This window comes from Psammomys obesus, unplaced genomic scaffold (assembly GCF_907164565.1).
Source record: "Psammomys obesus unplaced genomic scaffold, mPsaObe1.curated_primary_1811, whole genome shotgun sequence".
NCBI classification, from domain to species: Eukaryota; Metazoa; Chordata; class Mammalia; order Rodentia; family Muridae; genus Psammomys; species Psammomys obesus.
In genome coordinates, this window is record NW_026585504.1 from 3050674 (window position 1) to 3070290 (window position 19617).

Consider the following 19617-nt stretch of genomic DNA (forward strand, 5'->3'; position numbering starts at 1 on the left):
AACCATCTCTGCATCCCTGGGATGAAGCCTGCTTGATCATGATGGATGATATTTTTGATGCATTCCTGGATTTGGTTTGCAATTATTTTATTCAGTATTTTGGCATTAATGTTCATAAGGGAGATTGGTCTGGAGTTCTCTTTCTTTGTTGATTCTTTGTGTAGTTTAGGTATCAGGGTGACTGTGGCCTCATGAAATGAGATTGGCAATGTGCCTTCTGTGTCTATTTTGTGGAATAGTTTCAGGAATATTGGTATTCGCTCTTCTTTGAAAGGCTGGTAGAATTCTGCACTGAAACCATCTGGCCTTAGCTTTTTTTTTTTTTTTTTCTTGGATGGGAGACTTTTAATGACAAATTCTATTATTCTATTTACCTGATCTTGATCAGTAAGTTGTATCTATCAAGAACATCAGCCATTTCATTCAGATTTTCCAATTTTGTGGTGTACAGACTTTGGAAGTAAGATCTAATGATTCTTTGGATTTCCTCAGTGTCTGTTTTTATGTCCCTCTTTTCATTTCTGATTTTGTTAATTTGGATACTGTCTCTCTACCTATTAATTAGTTTGCCTAATGGTTTTTCTATGTTTTTGGTTTTCCCAAAAAACAAACAAAAAAAACCAAAGCTCTTGGTTTTGTTGATTCTTTGTATTGTCCTCTTTGTTTCTACTTCATTAGTTTCATCCCTGTAGATTGATAATTTCCTGCTGTCTACTCCTTTTGGATGTGTATGTTTCTTTTTGTTCTAGAGCTTTCAGGTGTTCTTTTAATTTCTTTATGAAGGCGCTTAAGGTTCTTAGCACTGCTTTCATTGTGTCCCATAAATTCGGCATGTTGCCCTTTCATTTTCAGTGAATTCTAGAAAGACTTTAATTTCTTTATTTCTTCCCTAACTCAGTGGTCATTAAAAAAATGTTCAGTTTCCATGTGTTTGTATTTCTGTTGTGGTTGAAGTCCAGCTTTAATCGACGGTGGTCTGATAGAATACATGGTGTTATTTCAATTTTCCTGTATCTGTTGAGGCTTCATTTGTGACCAAGTATGTACTCAATTTTAAAGATGGTTCCATGAAATGCTGAGAAGGTATATTCTTTTGTGTTTGGATGGAATCTTCTCTAGATATCTGTTAGGTCCAATTAATTCATAAGATTGATAAGTTTCATTCTTTCTCTTTTCAGTTTGTCTCAATTATGGCCTGTCCATCGGTGAGAGAGGGGTGTTGAAGTCTCCCACTATTAATGTGTGGGTTTCAATGTGCAATTTAAAAATTAAGATGTCTTCTTGGTGGACTTTTCCTTTGATGACTATGAAGTGTCCTTCCTCATCTCTTTTGACTAATTTCAGTTGAAAGTATATTTTATTGAACATCAAAACACCTACTCCAGCTTTCTTGTTGGGTCTATTTGCTTGGAAAACCTTTTTCTAGCCCTTTACTCTGAGATTATATATATATATATATATATATATATATATATATATTTTGCTGATGTGGATTTTTTGAATGCAGCATGGTTCCTGTTTTCACAATCAATAGCCTGTATCTATTTATTGGTGAAGTGAGACCGTTGGTTTTAACAGATATTAATGACCAAAGATTGTTAATTCCTGTTATTTTGATGTTGGTGTTGTTAGTGTGTGCCCCCCTTTTTTTCTGGTGTGGACTTTTTATTTCCTGTGTTTTCTTGAATGTTGTTACCCTTGTTGGGATAGTTTTCCTTCCAGTATTTTCTGTAGGGCTGGATTTGTAGACAGATATTGTTTAAATTTGGTTTTGTCAGCACTTGGGGAGGCAGAAGCAGGTGGATCTCTGTGAGTTTGCTGCCAGTCTGGTCTACAAAGTGAGTTCAGGACAGCCAAGGAGACAATGAAAACACTGTCTCATAAAACCAAAAAATATTACCATTTTGTTTTGTCTTAGACTACCTTGTGTTCTTCATCTACGGTGATCAAGAATTTTGCTGAATATAGTAGTCTGGGCTGACATCTGTGGTCTCTTTGGGTCTGCAAGACATCTACCCAGACCTTTCTGGATTTTAGAGTCTCTGTTGAGAAGTCAGATGTAATTCTGATAGGTCTGCCTTTACATGTTACTTGGCTCATTTCCCTTGCAGCTTTTAACATTCTTTACTTATTCTGTAGATTTAATATATATATATTTTTTATTATGTGGAGGAAAACTTTCTTTTCTGGTTCAGTCTAATTGGTGTTCTGTATGATTCTTGTATGTTTATAGGCATCTCTTTCTTTAGGTTGGAGAAATTTTCTGCTATGATTTTGTTGAAAATATTTTCTGGTCCTTGGAGCTGGGACTCTTCACCTTCTTCTATTCCTTTTAATTGCAGTTAGGTCTTTTCATAGTTTTGCAGATTCCCTGGATGTTTTATGTCAAAGATTCTTTAGCCTTAACATTTTCTTTGACTGATGTATCAGTTTATTCCATCATATTTTCTATGCCTCAGTTTCTCTCTTCCATCTCTTGGATTCTGTTGGTGATACTTGTATCTGTTGTTCTTGTTCTCTTCCGTAGGTTTTCCATCTCCAGGATTCCTTTAGACTGTGCTTTCTTTATTTCTTCTATTTCAATTTTTAGGTCTTGGACAGTTTTATTAATTTCTTTCACCTGTTTAATTATGTTTTCTTCTACTTCTTGAAGGATTTATTCATTTCTTCTTTAAAAGTGTCTATCTTCATGAGATGAGATTTAGGGTCATTTTCTTGCTCCTCATCTATGCTAAGATATCTTAGGCTTATTATAGTATGATAGTTGAGTTCTGGTGTTATCATGTTGCACAGGCTCTTGTTGTTTGTGCTCTTTAGCCTTTAGCCACTTGGTTGTCTCTGGTATTGGCAGGTGGTCCCTGGGGGTCACCATCTTCTGGTAATGCATGGAGGCATAAAGTCCAGCAGGTGGAGGGTGCAGGTGTCCAGGTGTATAAAATTTTTGCTGTGTTTTCCCAGTGGCCTGATGCAAGAAGGGGGCTGGTGGGTAAAGATCTCACCTGTCTGTTCCAGGTGGCCACTGCCAGCCAGCATCCACAGACTGAGATGCTGGACCGGGAATGGGGGAAAAAAAGTTTTAGTAAAAGAAAAAGGTGGTCAAATACACACACACACACACACACACACACACACACACACACACACACACACACATCAGTAAATCTGGGTGTGGAAAAACTGCTCAATGGTTGGCAGTGCTTGTTACTCCTGGAGAGAGGCAGAGTTCCATTCCCAGAACTCATATCACACAGGTCATAACCACTTAATTCATAACCACCTGTAACTTCCTTAAAAGGGAGCTAACCCCTCTTTTAGCCTCCAAGGTCACCCATAGCCATATACAGAAACACACATACATATACACAGGTGAAAGTTAAAAAAATATAAAATTAAAAAAAAATGTTTGTATTTATGTCAACAAATTTTTACAAGAGCCAAAAGACAATTTACTTGGACAGTTAATAGTATTTACAACAGTTTGGGGAAAAATAATAGCCATCCCAATTGGTGTGAAATGAATTGCTAGTGATATGTCCTTATACAAAACTGAATTCAAACAGGTTTCTAAGTAAGCTAATGCTGTGAATCTCATCAATGAGAACATACATATATATCTTTCTAAACTTGAGTTAGAGAATGGTTAGTTAGAAATGATATTTTAATCACAAGCAATAAAAGAAAAAAGCAGATACATTGAACTTCAAACTACAAAAATAAATGATTCATTGAGTCACAAAACAGGAAAAGCATGAAAATGGGAAAAGAATTTGAAGGAAGAACTAGAGGTTGACAGGATGTGAGGGAGAATGGAGGTAGGAAGCAATGACAATAATCAGAATGCGTTACAGACATGTATAAAATTGTCAAAGAGAAAATTTAGTTAATAAGACAGAAAAATGTAAAATTGGAAAAGGAACAATGCTTAGGCTAGGGAGATGTCTCAGCCAGTAAAATACTTGTTTTGCAAACTTGAGAACTTGGGTTTGACACTGAACCCACATTAAAAAACTAGATGTGTTGGTATACTCATGTAATATTGGGTTTGAAGAGACAAAGACAAGCATATCCCTGAGCCTTACTAGCCAGCCAGTATAGCGTAGTCAGTGGGATGCAGGCCAATGAGAGACCTTGTCTTAAGAAAATAATAATAATAATAATAATAATAATAATAATAATAATAATAATAAAACGAATAAAAGCGATGGCTTCTAATGAGTGACAACTGAACCTGACACACAAATACTTTAAAAACATCTTAAAAAGTAAAAATTTAATTTATAATAAACAAGTAAATAAGCTATTTGATCCTCTACTAGACACAATATATAAAAGACTCTTAGAACTCAAAGAAAAAAATGCCAAAATCTAATGTTAAAATGAACAAAGGATTTCTCCTAAACAATATTTACTAAGATTAGGCACACACAAAGGTGCTCAACATCTTTGACCATCAAAAGAAGTTATCTTCACAGTGACATGCAATTCCCATACAGGGAATGGATGTAGCAAAGACAAAGAGTGACCATGCTTGAGAGGACGTGGAGAGACTGACATCCTCCTACAATGCTGGAGTAGCTTGAAATGCTGTGTTCACTTTGGATGTCAACTTAACACTTCCTCAAATCAGTAATACAAATATTTACCATATGTCCCAGCAATTCAAATTCTAGGAATATACCCAAAGTGAATAATAATTTATGGACAAATAAAATCCATATTAATATTATGCAAATGATGATAGCAGTGTTATTTATCATAGCTTAAAAGTAGAGGCACCTTAATTTTTTAAATCAAATTATGAATGAATAAACAAATTGAGATAGATTGATAAACTCTTACTAAACAATAAAAAATGTCAATGATAGATATACCATACCATCACAAGGATACACTTCTTTTATTTTTTTACACTTAATTAATTTTAGTTTATTCACTTTGTATCCCCCCATAAGGCCCTCCCTTCTCCCCTCCCTGTTCCATCCTCCCTCTCTTTTCTTCATGCATGCCCTTCCCCAAGTCCACTGATAGGGGAGGTCCTCCTCTCCTTCCTTCTGAACTTAGTCTATCAGATCACATCAGGAATGGCTGCATTGTCATCTTCTGTGGCCTGGTAAGGCTGCTCTCCCTTCAAGGGGAGGTGATCAAAGAACAGGCCAATCAGATTATGTCAGATGCAGTCCCTCTTCCCATTACTATTTAACCCACTTGGACACTAAGCTTCCATGGACTACATGGGTGCAGGGGTTCTAGGTTATCTCCATGCCTGGTATTAGTTGGAGTATGAGTCTCTGGGAAGAACCCTGTGTTCAAATTTTCTGTTTCTGTTGCTCTCCTTGTGGGGTTCCTGTCCTCTCCAGATCTTACTATTTCCCACTTCTTACATAAGATTCCCTGCACATTGCCCAACAGTTGGCCATAAGTCTCAGAGTCTGCTTTGATAGTCTGCAGGGTAGAGCCTTTCAGAGTCCCTCTGTGGCAGGTTCCTAGGTTGTTTCCTGTTTTCTACTTCTTCTGATGTCCATCCTCTTTGCCTTTCAGGATGGGGATTGAGCATTTTAGTCAGGGTCCTCTCTCTTGATTAGTTTCTTTAGATGTACAGGTTTTAGTAGGTTTATCTTATGTTATATGTCTATATGAGTGAGTATATACCATGTGTGTCTTTCTGCTTCTGGGACAGCTCACTCAGGATGATCCTTTCCAGATCCCACCATTTACCTGCAAATTTCATGATTTCCTTATTTTTCATTGCAGAGTAATACTCCAGTGTGTAGATGTACCACAATTTCTGTATCCATTCTTCAGTAGAGGGGCATCTGCGCTGTTTCCAGCTTCTGACTATTAGAAATAAAGCTGATAAAAACATGGTTGAGCAAATGTCCTTATTGTGTACTTGAGCCCCTTTTGGATATTGGCCTAGGAGTGGTATGGCTGGATCTTGAGGAAGCACTATTCCTAGCTGTCTGAGAAAGCGCCAGATTGATTTCCAGAGTAGTTGAGCAAGTTTGCATTCCCACCAGCAGTGGAGGAGGGTTCCCCTTTCTCCACAACCTCTCCAGCATGTGTTGTCACTTGAGTTTTTCATCTTGGCCATTCTGATGGGTGTAAGGTGAAATCTCAGGGTCGTTTTGATTTGCATTTCCCTAATGGCTAATGATGTTGAGCATTTCTTTAAGTGTTTCTCTGCCATTGGATATTCCTCTATGGAAAATTCTTCGTTTAGCTGTTCCCCATTTTTTAATTGGATTACTTGGTTTGCTGCTTTTCAGATTCTTTAGTTCTTTATGTATATTGGATATGAGTCCTCTGTCAGATAAAGGGTTGGTGAAGATTCTTTCCCAATCTGTAGGCTGTCGTGTTGTTTTGATGATGGTGTCCTTTGCTTTACAGAAGCTTTTCAGTTTCATGAGGTTCCATTTATTGATTGTTGTCCTTAGAGCCTGTGCTTTTGGTGTTCTGTTCAGGAAGTTGTCTCCTGTGCCAATGAGTTCAAGGGTATTCCCTACTTTTTTTTCTAACCGATTTAATGTGTCTGGTTTTATGTTGAAGTCTTTGATCCACTTGGACTTTAGTTTTGTACAGGGTGATAAGTATGGATCTATTTTCATTTTTCTACAGGTAGACATCCAGTTTGACCAGCACCATTTGTTGAAGATGCAATCTTTTCTCCATTGTATGGTTTTGGCATCTTTGTGAAAGATCAGGTGTCTATAAGTGTGTGGGTTTATTTCTGGGTCTTCTCTTTGGTTCCATTGATCCACCATTCTGATTCTATGCCAGTACCATGCAGTTTTTATTACTGTTGCTCTATAGTAAGCTTAAGATAAGGGATGGAGATGCCTCCAGAAGATCTTTTATTGTAGAGGATTGTTTTAGCAATTCTGGGTTTCTTGTTATTCCATATGAAGTTGAGAATTTTTTTCCAGGTCTGAAAAGAATTGTGTTGGCAGTTTGATGGGAATTGCATTAAATCTGTAGATTGCTTTTGGTAAGATGGCCATTTTTACTATGTTAATCCTGCCAAGCCATGAGCATGGGAGATCTTTCTATCTTCTGATATCTTCTAATTCTTTCTTCAGAGACTGGAAATTTTTTTCATACAAGCCTTTGACTTGCTTGGCTAGGGTTACACCAAGGTACTTTATGTCATTTGTGGCTATTGTGAAGGGTGTTGTTTCCCTAATTTCTTTCTCAGCCCTTTTGTCTTTTGTATACAGGAGGGCTACTGACTTTTTTGAATTAATTTTGTATCCAGCCACTTTGCTGAAGGTGTTTATCAGCTGTAGGAGTCCCCTGGTAGAGTTTTTGGGGTCACTCATATATACTATCATATCATCTGCAAATAGTGATAATTTGCTGCTTCCTTTTCAATCTGTATCCCCTTGATCTCCTTCAACTGTCTTATTGCTCTAGCAAGGACTTCCAGCACTATGTTGAAGAGATATGGAGAGAGAGGGCAGCCTTGTCTTGTCCCTGATTTCAGTGGGATTGCTTTAAGTTTCTCTCTGTTCAGTTTGATGTTGGCTATAGGCTTGTTGTATATCGACTTTACTATGTTTAGATATGTGCCTTATATCCCTGATCTCTCCAATACTTTAAACTTGAATGGATGTTGGATTTTGTCAAATGCTTTTTCAGCATCTAGGGGAGATTATCATGTGGTTTTATTCTTTCAGTTTGTTAATATAGTGGATCACATTGATGTATTTCCATATATTGAATCACCCCTGCATACCTGGGATGAAGCCTACTTGGTCATAGAGGATGTTATCTTCGATGTGTTCTTGTATTCGGTTTGCAAGTTGAGTATTGCATCAATGTTGAGTATTTTTGCATCAATGTTCATAAGGGAGATTGGTCTGAAATTCTCTTTTTTTTGTTGGGTCTTTGTGAGGTTTAGGTACCAAGGTGACTGTGGCTTCATAGAATGAGTTTGGTAATGTTCCTTCTGTTTCTATTTTGTGGAATAGTTTGAAGAGAACTGGAGTTAGCTCTTCTTTGAAGGTCTGGTAGAATTCTGCGCTAAAACCATCTGGTCTTGGGCTTTTGAATGGGAGAATTTCGATGACCGCTTCTATTTCCTTGGGGAATATAGGATTTTTAATTGATTTACCTGGTCCTGATTCAGCTTTCATAAGTTGAATCGATCAAGAAAATTGTCCATTTCATTTAGATTTTCAAATTTTGTGGCATATAGACTTTTGAAGTAAGTCCTAATGATTGTTACCTCCAGGTACTTTATATTATTAGTGGCTATTGTGAAGGGTGTTGTTTCCCTGGTTTTTTTCTCAGCCTTTTTGTCTTGGATACCAGTAGGGCTTCTGATTTCTTTTTTTTTTTTTTTTTTTTAGTTAATTTATATGCACCTACTTTGCTGAAGATTTTTATCAGCTGAAGGAGTTCTCTGATTGAATTTTTGGTGTCACTCATGTATACTATCATATCATCTGCAAATAGTGAAACTTTGACCTCTTCCTTTCTGATTTGTATCCCCTTGATCTGCTTTACTTGGCTTATTTCTCTAGCTAGGACTTCAAGTACTATGTTGAAGAGATATGGAGAGAGTGGACGGCCTTCCCTTGTCCCTGATTTCAGTGGGATTGATTTTAGTTTCTCTCCATTGAGTTTGATGTTGGTTATAGGCTTTCTGTATATTGACTTTACTATGTTTAGGTATGTGTGTTATATCCCTGATATCTCCATGACTTTAAACATGACTGGGTGTTGTATTTTGTCAAATGCTTTTTCAGTATCTAAGGAGATGATCATGTGTTTTGTTATTTTTTCCTTCAGTTTATTTATATGGTGGATTACATTGATTGATTTCCGTATATTGAACCATCCTTGCATGCCTGGGATGAAGACTTCTTGGTCATGGTAGATGATCTCTTTTATGTGTTCTTGGATTCAGTTTGCAAGCATTTTATTGAGTATTTTTACATCAATGTTCATAAGAGAGATAGGTCTGAAGATCTCTTTTTCTGTTCAGTCTTTGTGTGGTTTAGGTATCAAAGTTACTGTGGTTTCATAGAATGAATTTGGTAATGTTCCTTCTGTTTTTATTTTGTGGAATAGTTTGAAGAGAATTGGAGTTAGCACTTCTTTGAAGGTCTGGTAGAATTCTGGGCTAAAACTATCTGGCCCTTGCTTTTTTTTTTGAAATGAGACTATTGATGACTGCTCAATTTCCTTGTGGGATATGGAGCTATTTAAACTTTCTACCTGATCTTGACTTAATTTTGGTAGATGGAATCATCAAGAAAATTGTACATTTCTTTTAGATTTTCAAATTTTGTGGCATAAAGGCTTTTGTAGTACTACCTAATGATTGTTTGATTTCCTCAGTGTCTATAGTAATGTCCCCCTTTTCATTTCTGATTTTGCTGACTTGGATAGTTTCTCTCTGCCTTTTAATCAGTTTGGCTAAGGGTTTGTCTATCTTGTTGATTTTCTCAAAGAACCATGTCTTGGTTTCATTGATTCTTTGAATAGTTTTATTTGTTTCTGATTGATTGATTTCTGCCCTGAGTTTGATTATTTCCAGCTGTCTGCTCCCCTTGTGTGTATCTGCTTCTTTTTTTTTTTTTAGGGCTTTCCGTTGAGCAATTAAGTTGCTTGTATGAGATGTTACAAGTTTCTTCTTGAAGGCACTTAGTGTTATGAATTTTCCTCTGAGCACTGCTTTCATTGTGTTCCATAAATTAGGGTATGTTGTACCTTCTTTCTCATTGAATTCTAGGAATTCTTTAATTTCTTTATTTCTTCCTTAACCCAGCTGTCATTGGGTAGCAAGGTGTTCAGTTTCCATGTGTGTGCAGGCTTTTTGCTATTTCCATTGTTGTTGAGGTCCAGCTTTAGAGCATGGTGGTCACATAGAATACAGGAGATTATTTCAATCTTCTTGTATCTGTTGAGGCTTGCTTTGTGACCAACTATATGGTCTATTTTGGAGAAGGTTCCATGAGGTGCTGAAAAGAAGGTATGCTCTTTTAAATTTGGGTGAAAAGTCCTGTAGACATCTATTAGGTCCATTTGAATTAGGTCCTCTGTAAGTGCCTTTATTTCCCTATTTGGTTTCTGTCTAGATGATCTGTCCCTTGGTGAGAGTGTGGTGTTAAAATTTCCCACTATTAAGGTGTTGGGATTTATGCTTTAATAATGTTTCATTTACAAATGTAGGCGCTTTTGTACTGGGGGCATAAATGTTCAGAACTGTGATGTCCTCTTGGTGGATTTTTCCTTTGATGAGAAGGAAGTGCCCCTTCTCATCTTTTTTTTATTAATTTTGGTTGAAAGTCTATTTTATTAGATATTAGGATAGCTACCCCCACTTGTTTTCTGGTCCATTTGCTTGAAAAACATTTTTCCAGCCTTTTACGCTGAGGTAGTGTTTATCTTTGTTGCAGAGGTGTGTTTCTTGAATGCAGTAGAATGTTGGACCCCATTTCTGCACCCATTCTGTTAGTCTGTGTCTTTTTATTGGAGAGTTGAGTCCATTGATGTTGATAGAAATAGTGATCAATGAACGTTAGTACCTTTTATTGTGGAGTTGGTGGTCTTACTGTGATTCATTGCTTGTTTTCTTTCAATTTTTGTAGGAAAATCATCTGTATCCTATGTTTTCTTGGGTATAGTTGTTTTCATTGGATTGGAGTTTTCCTTTTAGTATCTTCTGTACAATTGGTTTGCTATGTAGTAATTACTTAAATTTAGTTTTGACATGAATATTTTGTTTTCTCCATCTATGCTGATTGAAAGCTTTGCTGAGGAGTCTGGGTTGGCATCTGTGGTCCCTTAAAGTCTGCATGACATCTGCCCAGGCCCTTCTGCCTTTCATATGGTGTGATTCTGTTCTGGTGTCTACCTTTAGTCTTTTTTCCTTGTTGCTTTTAATAACTTTTTTTTTTTTTTTCGTGAGGAGTTTCTTTTCTGGTCTAGTCTATTTGGTGTTCTGTAGGCCTCTTGTATGTTTATGGACATTTCTTTCTTTAGGTTGGGAATATTTTCTTGTATGATTTTCTTGAAGATATTTTCTGGACCTTAGAGCCTGGAATCTTCCTTTTTCATCAATTCCTATTATTCTTAGATTTCACGTTTTCATGGCGTCTTTGATTTCTTGAATGTTTTGTGTTTGGAACTTTTCCGATTTTGCTTTTTCTTTGAGAGAAGTATCAATTTCTCTCTGTGTATCTTCAGAGATTCTTTCTTCCATCTCTTGTATTCTGTTGGTGATGTTTACCTTTGTGGTTCCTGATCTTTTCTCTAAGTTCTCCAGCTCCAGGGTTTTCTCTGTTTGTATTTTCTTTATTGATTCTAATTCTATTTTTATGCCTTGCACCATTTCCTTCATCTGTTTGAATGTGGTTTCCTGTCTCTGTATGATGGACTCAATTTTTTTATTCGTTTCTTCTGTATATGCCACTAATTGTGCCTCAACTTGTGTCTCTATTTGTTTGGCTATATTTGCCTGTGTTTCTTTGAGAGCTTTGTTCATTTTCTTTATTTGCTTTCATCTGTGTGGCAATTTCTTTGAGAGATTTGTTTATTTCCTTTTTATATTTCTCTAATAACTGGATAAGCACATCTTTAAAGTCGTTTTTCTGTGTTTCCAATGAATTGGAGTATCCATTGTTTTGGGGGGGTTGCTGGTGAAACCATGATTTCCTGATTTTTGTTGGATGTGTTCTTTCGCCATCCTCTGGCCCTTTGCTTATCTGTAACATTCACGGTTTGTTCTTAGTTTCTGCAGTTCAGACTGGTACCATCTTCCTCTGGTGTCTGGAGAATTCTTCAGGAAGATGAGAGAGGTCCAGTGGTTTCAGCATGTGTTTTGGTGTTTCAGCTGTACCTGTGGGAGGAAAGTCCATGGGAGAGAAGGACAAATGAGGACAAGCGTGTGCACGTGCATGTGCATGGACAGGGTGCTCGAGAATGTAGAGGCCTTCAGTGTGAAGGAGGGGCACCTTGGAGGCACTGAAGGGTTTGCAGGTGCTAAAGGTCTTGAAAGCCCTGGTGATGACGATGGGCACAAATTGCCTGAGTTTGTCAGTGGCCTACAGGCTACTGGTTTTTGTCTCTAACTGAGCTTCAAGAGTTATTTGCCTAAACTCCATTGGCAGAGCCACAGAACAGGGGTTTCAATGTCCCAGGAAACCCTCTGTTTCCCACAGTGGATGTGTGGGTGGGAGGGATCTGATGTCTGGCTGCTAGCTTAGAAGCACCCTGGATCTGGGGCTCTGTAGGCACTTGACTCTCTAGCAGGTCAAATTGTAAAGCACAGGGGTTCCTCCTGTTCTCTACTGGCTGGTTTGGACCTGCTGAGTCAAATGTGCTAGGTTGAGCTCAGTCAGCTCAGTGGTGCTGCAGCTGCAGGACTAGTGAGTCCAGCTAAAGCTACAGAACTGGAGTATCCAGTTGCCTGCTGGGAAGTCCCGGGGAGCCACAAAAGTGGCCCACAGACCTAGGTGGCCCGGCACTTGGTATACCTTGGTGGTTTTGCAGGTCTGCTGAACTTTGGTGGCTGTACAGCTGGCTATCTGCCACTGAGGGATCGGAGGCCTGTACAGTCACTGGCTGGGAGGCCCTGTGGAGTCAGTACTGCCGCTAACAGATGTGAGACCTGGGAATGATTGTACCACAGATCTGGGACTGGGCAGGCAGGTACTCAGCAGATAGGTACAGCTGGCAGCCACAGCTGAGTAGCTAGGAGCCCTGCCTCTGCTTTCTCGGTCCCCAGGCAGTGAGTTCTGTGTTCAGCATCACTGGCACAGTGTGTCAGCTCTCCAAAGAAGGAGGCAGGCCTGAACAAAGGAAGTGCCCCTCTCTGTTCCCAGAGAAGTCTGCATCTGACCTGAATCTAAATCCACTCCTGTGATGTCCCCTCTCTTTCAGGAAGCCACAACGTTGATTTTCTGGCTTTAGTTGCCCTCCACTCACCAATTTCTGAATTTCAAATCCTCTGCCTCTCAGAAATGGTGTGCACTGTTCGCCGCCATCTTGGATCACCTGTACTGATCTTTTAGCGGACCCAACTTTGGTTCCCAGAACTCACATCACCTGGTCACTACTGCCTTTAACTCCAGATACAGGACATCTGAACACATTCTCCTGGCCTCAGTTGCACCTACTTTACATGCATATACTTACACACACACATACACACACACACACACACACACACACACACACACACACACACACACACACGCACATTAAAATAATTAAAACAGGGTTGGAGAGATGGCTCGGAGGTTAAGAACACTGGCTGTTCTTCCAAAGGTTCTGAGTTCAATTCCCAGCAACCACATGATGTCTCACAACCATCCATAATGAGATCTGGTGCCCTCTTCTGGTGTGTAGGCATACATGCAGGTAGAGTAGTATATAAATAATAAATAAATAAATCTTTAGAAAGGAATAATTAAAACAAATCTTTATAATAGAGTATGTTGACAGATGCATAACTAATACACTAAATATACAACACCTTATCGAACTGCATGTTTAAATGGGTAAGTTTTATTTTGATAATAGTTAAAGTGAAATATAAAATAAAACCTGTTTAGTCACTGCATTGGCTAAGGTGCTTGTCTTAGTCCTTTTGCCCTTCTAGAAGATTTCCTGAAACTGAACAAAGTTTTTTCCAGTGTCCCGGAGTCTTGGAAGTCCATAAGTATCTGCACATCCTGTGGCATAAAAAGGGCTGCTTCCTGCCTCCAAGACAGCATCCTTTGTAGCATTTACTACATCCTCATGGGTAGACAGCTAAAGGCTACAGAAGACCTCTAAGATAAAGCCTCAATCCCCTTCACAGGAATTCAAGGCCTGCTCACGCATTGAAAACCTACCTCTTGACACCATCACACTGGCAACATCTTTACTGGACAGTGCTAAATGCAAACTGTAGCACCTGCCACGTCTAGCTCAGCAGTGCTGAATAACTTGCCGCACTCCAAACCTAGAACCCTGAGAGCATAAGCAACCTGAAATTTATCAAATATCCTAATTCCTCATACGTAGAGCTTTGACCACAGTGTGAATAATACTTCTTTCATATGCACCACTACTATGCTCATAATTCTAGTTATGTAAGAATAAGAAACTCTAGGAACAAATTTTTAAAGATACCTCAAAGCCATATCTAGGACAATTTTGTTTCTACCTGTGATCCAGAGACTTCAAATAGGTAGAGTCAGCTCAAAGTTTGCCAAGCTTTTCTCTTTAGCCTTGACTTAAAAAGCACTGTGGTGGCAACTATAATATCATATGTGTCAGAATTCCCAAGACTAAATATTCCCATATTTAGTTTCAGAGAGATTTTAATTTTTAATGAGGTTTTTTAATAAAAATATAACTGATCCATTTTAATAATCTGGTCAAGAATTAAAGAAAATAATTTTTTAACTTAAATAAAAAGTCTTGGGTTTTGAGCCCTGGATTTGAAATTATGCTTCCACTCTGCTTCCAGATCTTCAGTGAGAAAGCTGGAAATGAACATTTATGTTCTCCAGCTATGGGGCTAGAGCATCATTACAACTTCCTCCTGATGCACCCAGGGGAACACACTGAACACAGTGCACTGCAACCACCTCTAGAACTAAAGCTACTGTTTCCTGTCAGTACCACGCAACAGAAACATCTGTGTCGCAGAGGAATGCATCACAAATGTGGGGCTCTTTAATTTTAGCGGATTAGCAAAAGAACTTCCTGTGCCTAATCAAAATTCCTGCAGCACCAAAGATACAAACACACGTTTATATCGAGTCAAGTGCTCTCTTATTAAATATGCCTTAAAATCACAGTAAGGAAAACAGCAGAGTGGATTCCTGCATGTGTATTGGTGATTTCCTCAGCTGGCTTTAACGTTATATTATGGTATTTCATTCTGCATACCAAAGCCTTTTCCCTGTAACCCTACTTCTCATGCAGCTATCAAAGGGCCATGTTGTCTTCCATCATGTGGTTTCTTTCTCCAAAGTTTTTCAGCTGAGGCACTTGACGGTCCATTAGTACTTTCCAAAATGTGCTCATATAAATGTCTTCTTAAAGGGCAGGTTATAACTCAGCAGGTGTTCTATACAGTGTGGAGAGTGCTATACAGTAGCCATGCTTTCTGATTTACATAGGAGAGTTTATTAAATATATAGCAAGAAAGAGTAGAAAAACAATGGCAACAAAAGTAAATATCGACTATCAGATAAAGAGAAGCAGTTGATAAATAGCAAAGCATTAACAAATTGAGGCCTCAGAGCATCCAAAGGACTTGGCTAGAGTAGTCCAACCATGGGTGAAAGTGAAAGATAACATGTCAGTTCAGGGATTCAAAAGTCTCCAGCAGAAATCAATTGGACAAGCCCCACTGAGGCAGCTAGCTGAAATTTTCACTAAGAGTTCCAAATGGTCAGAGTATTCCCTGTCAAAGAACAGCAACAAAGGTATTAAACATGACAATGATGGTCATCCAGCAAGACCGGACTGGGAACTGAGGTGGGCAGCTAGAGCTGCTGACTGACAGCATCTGGGATGGGCTCCTCTCCCTTCTCTACATGGCTTCCAAGGCCCTCTGTATATTATTCACTAAACAATAGTCATCTTTGTTTGAAATAATTTAGCTAATACCAGTATTCTTCAAACTATTCCACAAAATAGAAACTGAAGGAACGTTACCAAACTCATTCTATAAGGCCACAGTCACCTTGACACCTAAACCACACAAAGACCAAGCAAAGAAAGAAAATTTTAGAACAATCACCCTCAATAACATTGATGCAAAAATACTCAATAAAATACTTGCGAACTGAATTCAAGAACACATCAAAGATGTCATCCACCATGACCAAATAAGCTGCATCCCAGTCATGCAGGGGTGGTTCAGTATATGGAAATCCATCAATGTAATGCACAATATAAACAAACGGAAGGAGAAAAAAAACACATGATCATCTCCTTAGATGCCGAAAAACCATTTGACAAAATCCAACACCCATTTATGTTTAAAGTCTTGGAGAGATCAAGGATACAAGGCACATACCTTGAAGAAGATATCAGCAGATGGAAAGATCTCCCATGCTCATGGCTGGGTAGAATTAACAAAATGGCCATCCTACCAACAGCCATCTACATATTCAATGCAATTCCCTCAAAATACCAACACAACTCTTTACATACCTTGAAAGAAAAATTTTCAACTTCATATAGAAAAACAAAAACAAAACAGAATTGCTAAAACAATTTTGTACAATAACAGATCTTCTGGAGGTGTCTCTATCCCTGATATCAGGCTGTATTATAGAGCAACAGGAATAAAAACAGCATGGTACTGGCATAGAATCAGAATGGTGGATCAATGGAATAAAAAAGAAAACTCAGAAATAAACCCACAAACCTATGGATACTTGATTTTTTTGACCAAGAAGGCAAAACCATACAATGGATAGCATCTTCAACAAATGGCGCTGCTCTAACTGCATGTCTACATGTAGAAAAATGCAAATAGATCCATATTTCTCACCATGCACAAAACTAAAGTCCAAGTGGATCAAAGACCTCAACATAAAACCAGACATACTAAATCTGAGAGAAGAACAAGTGGGGAAGAGCCTTGACCTCAGTGGCATAGGAGATAACTTCCTGAAAAGAACATCAACAGCTCTGGTTCTAAGATCAACAATTAATAAATGGGACCTCATGAAACTGAAAAGCTTCTGTAAAGCAAAGGACACTGTCACCAGAACAAAATGACAGCATACAAACTGGGAAAACATCTTCACCAATCCTACATCCAGAATATATTAAAAACTCAAAAAATTAAACACCCACACACCAAGTAATCCAATTTAAAAATGGGGTACAGAGCTAAACAGAGAATTCTCAACAGAAGAATGATGAATGGTGGAGAACACTTAAAGATATGTTCAAATGTCCTTACCTATCAGGGAAATGCAACTCAAAATTACTCTGAGATTCCATCTCACACCCATCCAAATGGCTAAGATGGAAAGCTCAAGTGACAACACATGCTGGATAGGATGTGGAGAAAGATGAACACTCCTTTATTTTGCCACTGGGAGTACAAACTTGTATAACCATTTGGAAATCAATCTGGTGCTTTCCCAGAAAATTGGCAAAGCCCTACCTCAAGACTCAGCTATACCACTCCTGCGGGAGAGCCTACAATTGGGAAACAAAGTCTATATATAGAGAGAAAGCGAGAGAGACCCGAAATATATATATACCCAAAAGATACTCTACACTACAAACAGGACATTTGCTTAGCTATGTTCATAGCAGCTTTATTCACAAATAGAATCTGGAAATAATCTAGATGTCCCTCAGTAGAAGAATGGATAAAGAAACTGTGGTATATCTACACAATGGAATACTAAGCTATTAAAAACAAGGAAAATACGAAATTTGCAGGCAAATGGGTGGAACTAGAAAAGATCATCCTGAGTAAAGTAATCCAGAAGCAGAAAGACATGTATGGTATATATTCACTGATAAGAGGATTTTAACCATATAATATAGGATAACCATATTACTATCTACAGTCCTAAAGAAGTTAAATAACAAGCAGGACCCTAGGAAGGATGCTTAAATCTCATTCAGAAGGGCATATTAGTTAGGCACAGGAAGCAGTTGAAGAAAAGGAACAGGAAGGGAGCCTACCACAGATATCCTCTGAAAGGTTCCACCCAGCAGGGGATCAAAGCAACCACTGAGACTCCCAGCCAGACTTTGGGCAGAGCTCAGGGAGTCTTATGGAAGAGTCCCAAGAATAGAAGGACCAGGAGAGTACAGGAGCTCCATGAGGAGACCAACAGAACCAAAAACTTTGGGCCCCAGAGGGGGCTGCAGAGACTGATGCGTCAACCAAGGACCATGCATGGAGAGGACCTAGACCCCCTGTTCAGATGGAGCCCACAGGCAGCTCAGTCGTCAAGTAAGTTCCCTAATAATGGGAGCAGGGGCTGCCTCTGACTTGAACTTGGTTGCCTACTCTTGGATAACTTTCCCCTGGCAGGGTGGCCTTACAAAACCACAAAGGAAGAGGATCCAGGCAGTCCTGATGAGATATGATAAACTAGGATCAGACTGTAGGAAAGGAGGACCTCCCCCTTTTCAGTGGTCTAAGGGAGGGGAATGGGGTGTGTGTGTGTGGAACCTGGAAGAGATGAGGGAAAAGCTACAAGTGGGATACAAAGTGAATAAATTATTAAGAAGAATAAAATAAAAATTAAAAATTAAATGTAAAAGATGAGGCTATGCTGAAAATGTCATCTTAAAATGGCTCATGCAGATAACTTAGAACCCCTGCACAGAAGTAGCCCATGGCAGCTCAGTATCCAAGAGGACCCCCCAAAATAGGAACAGGGACCATCTCTGACAGGCACTCATGGGCTGGCTCCTTTAATCACCTCCTCCTGAGGAGGGAGCAGCCTTAGCAGCCCACAGAGGAAGACAATGCAGCCCCTCTTGATGAGATCTGATAGACTATGGTCAGATGGGAGGGGAGGAGGACCGCCCCTATCATTGGACTGGGGGAGTGGCATAAGAGAAGAAGAAGAAGAGGGAGGGAGGATGGGATTGGGAGGGGATGGGGGAGGAAGCTATAGCTGGGATACAAAGTGAATAAATTGTAACTAATAAAAAAAAAAGAAAAACAACTGCTCATGAATTAAATGAAAAGACAGAATCTAGCTGCTGTCTGGCTTCCAGTTTCTTCCACTGTGTTAGCTAGTGTTACATTACTATAGCAAATACCTAAGAAGTCAGCTTATTACTTGGAAAGGGTTGTCCTGGGTCATGATTTCTGAGGTGTTGACCTCAGTCTGTAGTAACAGGATACATTGTGATTGGAGTGTAAGGCACAAAGAGCTTGCTTTGTGGTGACCAAGAAGACATTTGTAGCTAGGGCCTTCCTCTCCCCTTCAAAGGCACTTCCTCAGTGGCCTGTCTTCCTCCTGTTAGCTCTGCATCTAAAAGGTCCCACTGAATCCAGTAAGGCCACAGGCTAGAAGCAAGCCCACAGCATATGGGCTTTTGAGGACAACAGTGACCTTTCAGCATTTGTCACTGGTCCTTGCTTCTGTTTTCTAGCTGTTCTTTCCTCAGTTCAAGGTCATAGCATTAAGCTTTTCTTTCTTTCAGTTTTACTTTCTAATAGTAAAAATTTGCTGATTTTCATTATTTTTTTATTCATTTGATCTCATTGTCATGAAATTGAAAAGCTTCTGTAAAGCAAAGGACACCGTCATCAAAACAAAGCAACTGCCTACAGATTGGGAAAGAATCATCACCAACCCTTTATCTGACAGAGGACTCATATCCAATATATATAAAGAAGTAAACAAGCTGAAAAGCAATAAACCAAGTAATCCACTTAAAAAATGGGGAACAGAGCTAAAGAGAGAATTCTCTGTAGAGGAATATCGAATGGCAGAGAAGCACTTAAAGAAATGCTCAACCTCATTAGCCATTAGGGAAATGCAAATCAAAACAACCCTGAGATTTCACCTTACACCCATCAGAATGGCCAAGATGAAAACCTCAAGGGACAACACATGCTGGAGAGGTTGTGGAGAAAGGGGAACCCTTCTCCACTGCTGGTGGGAATGTAAA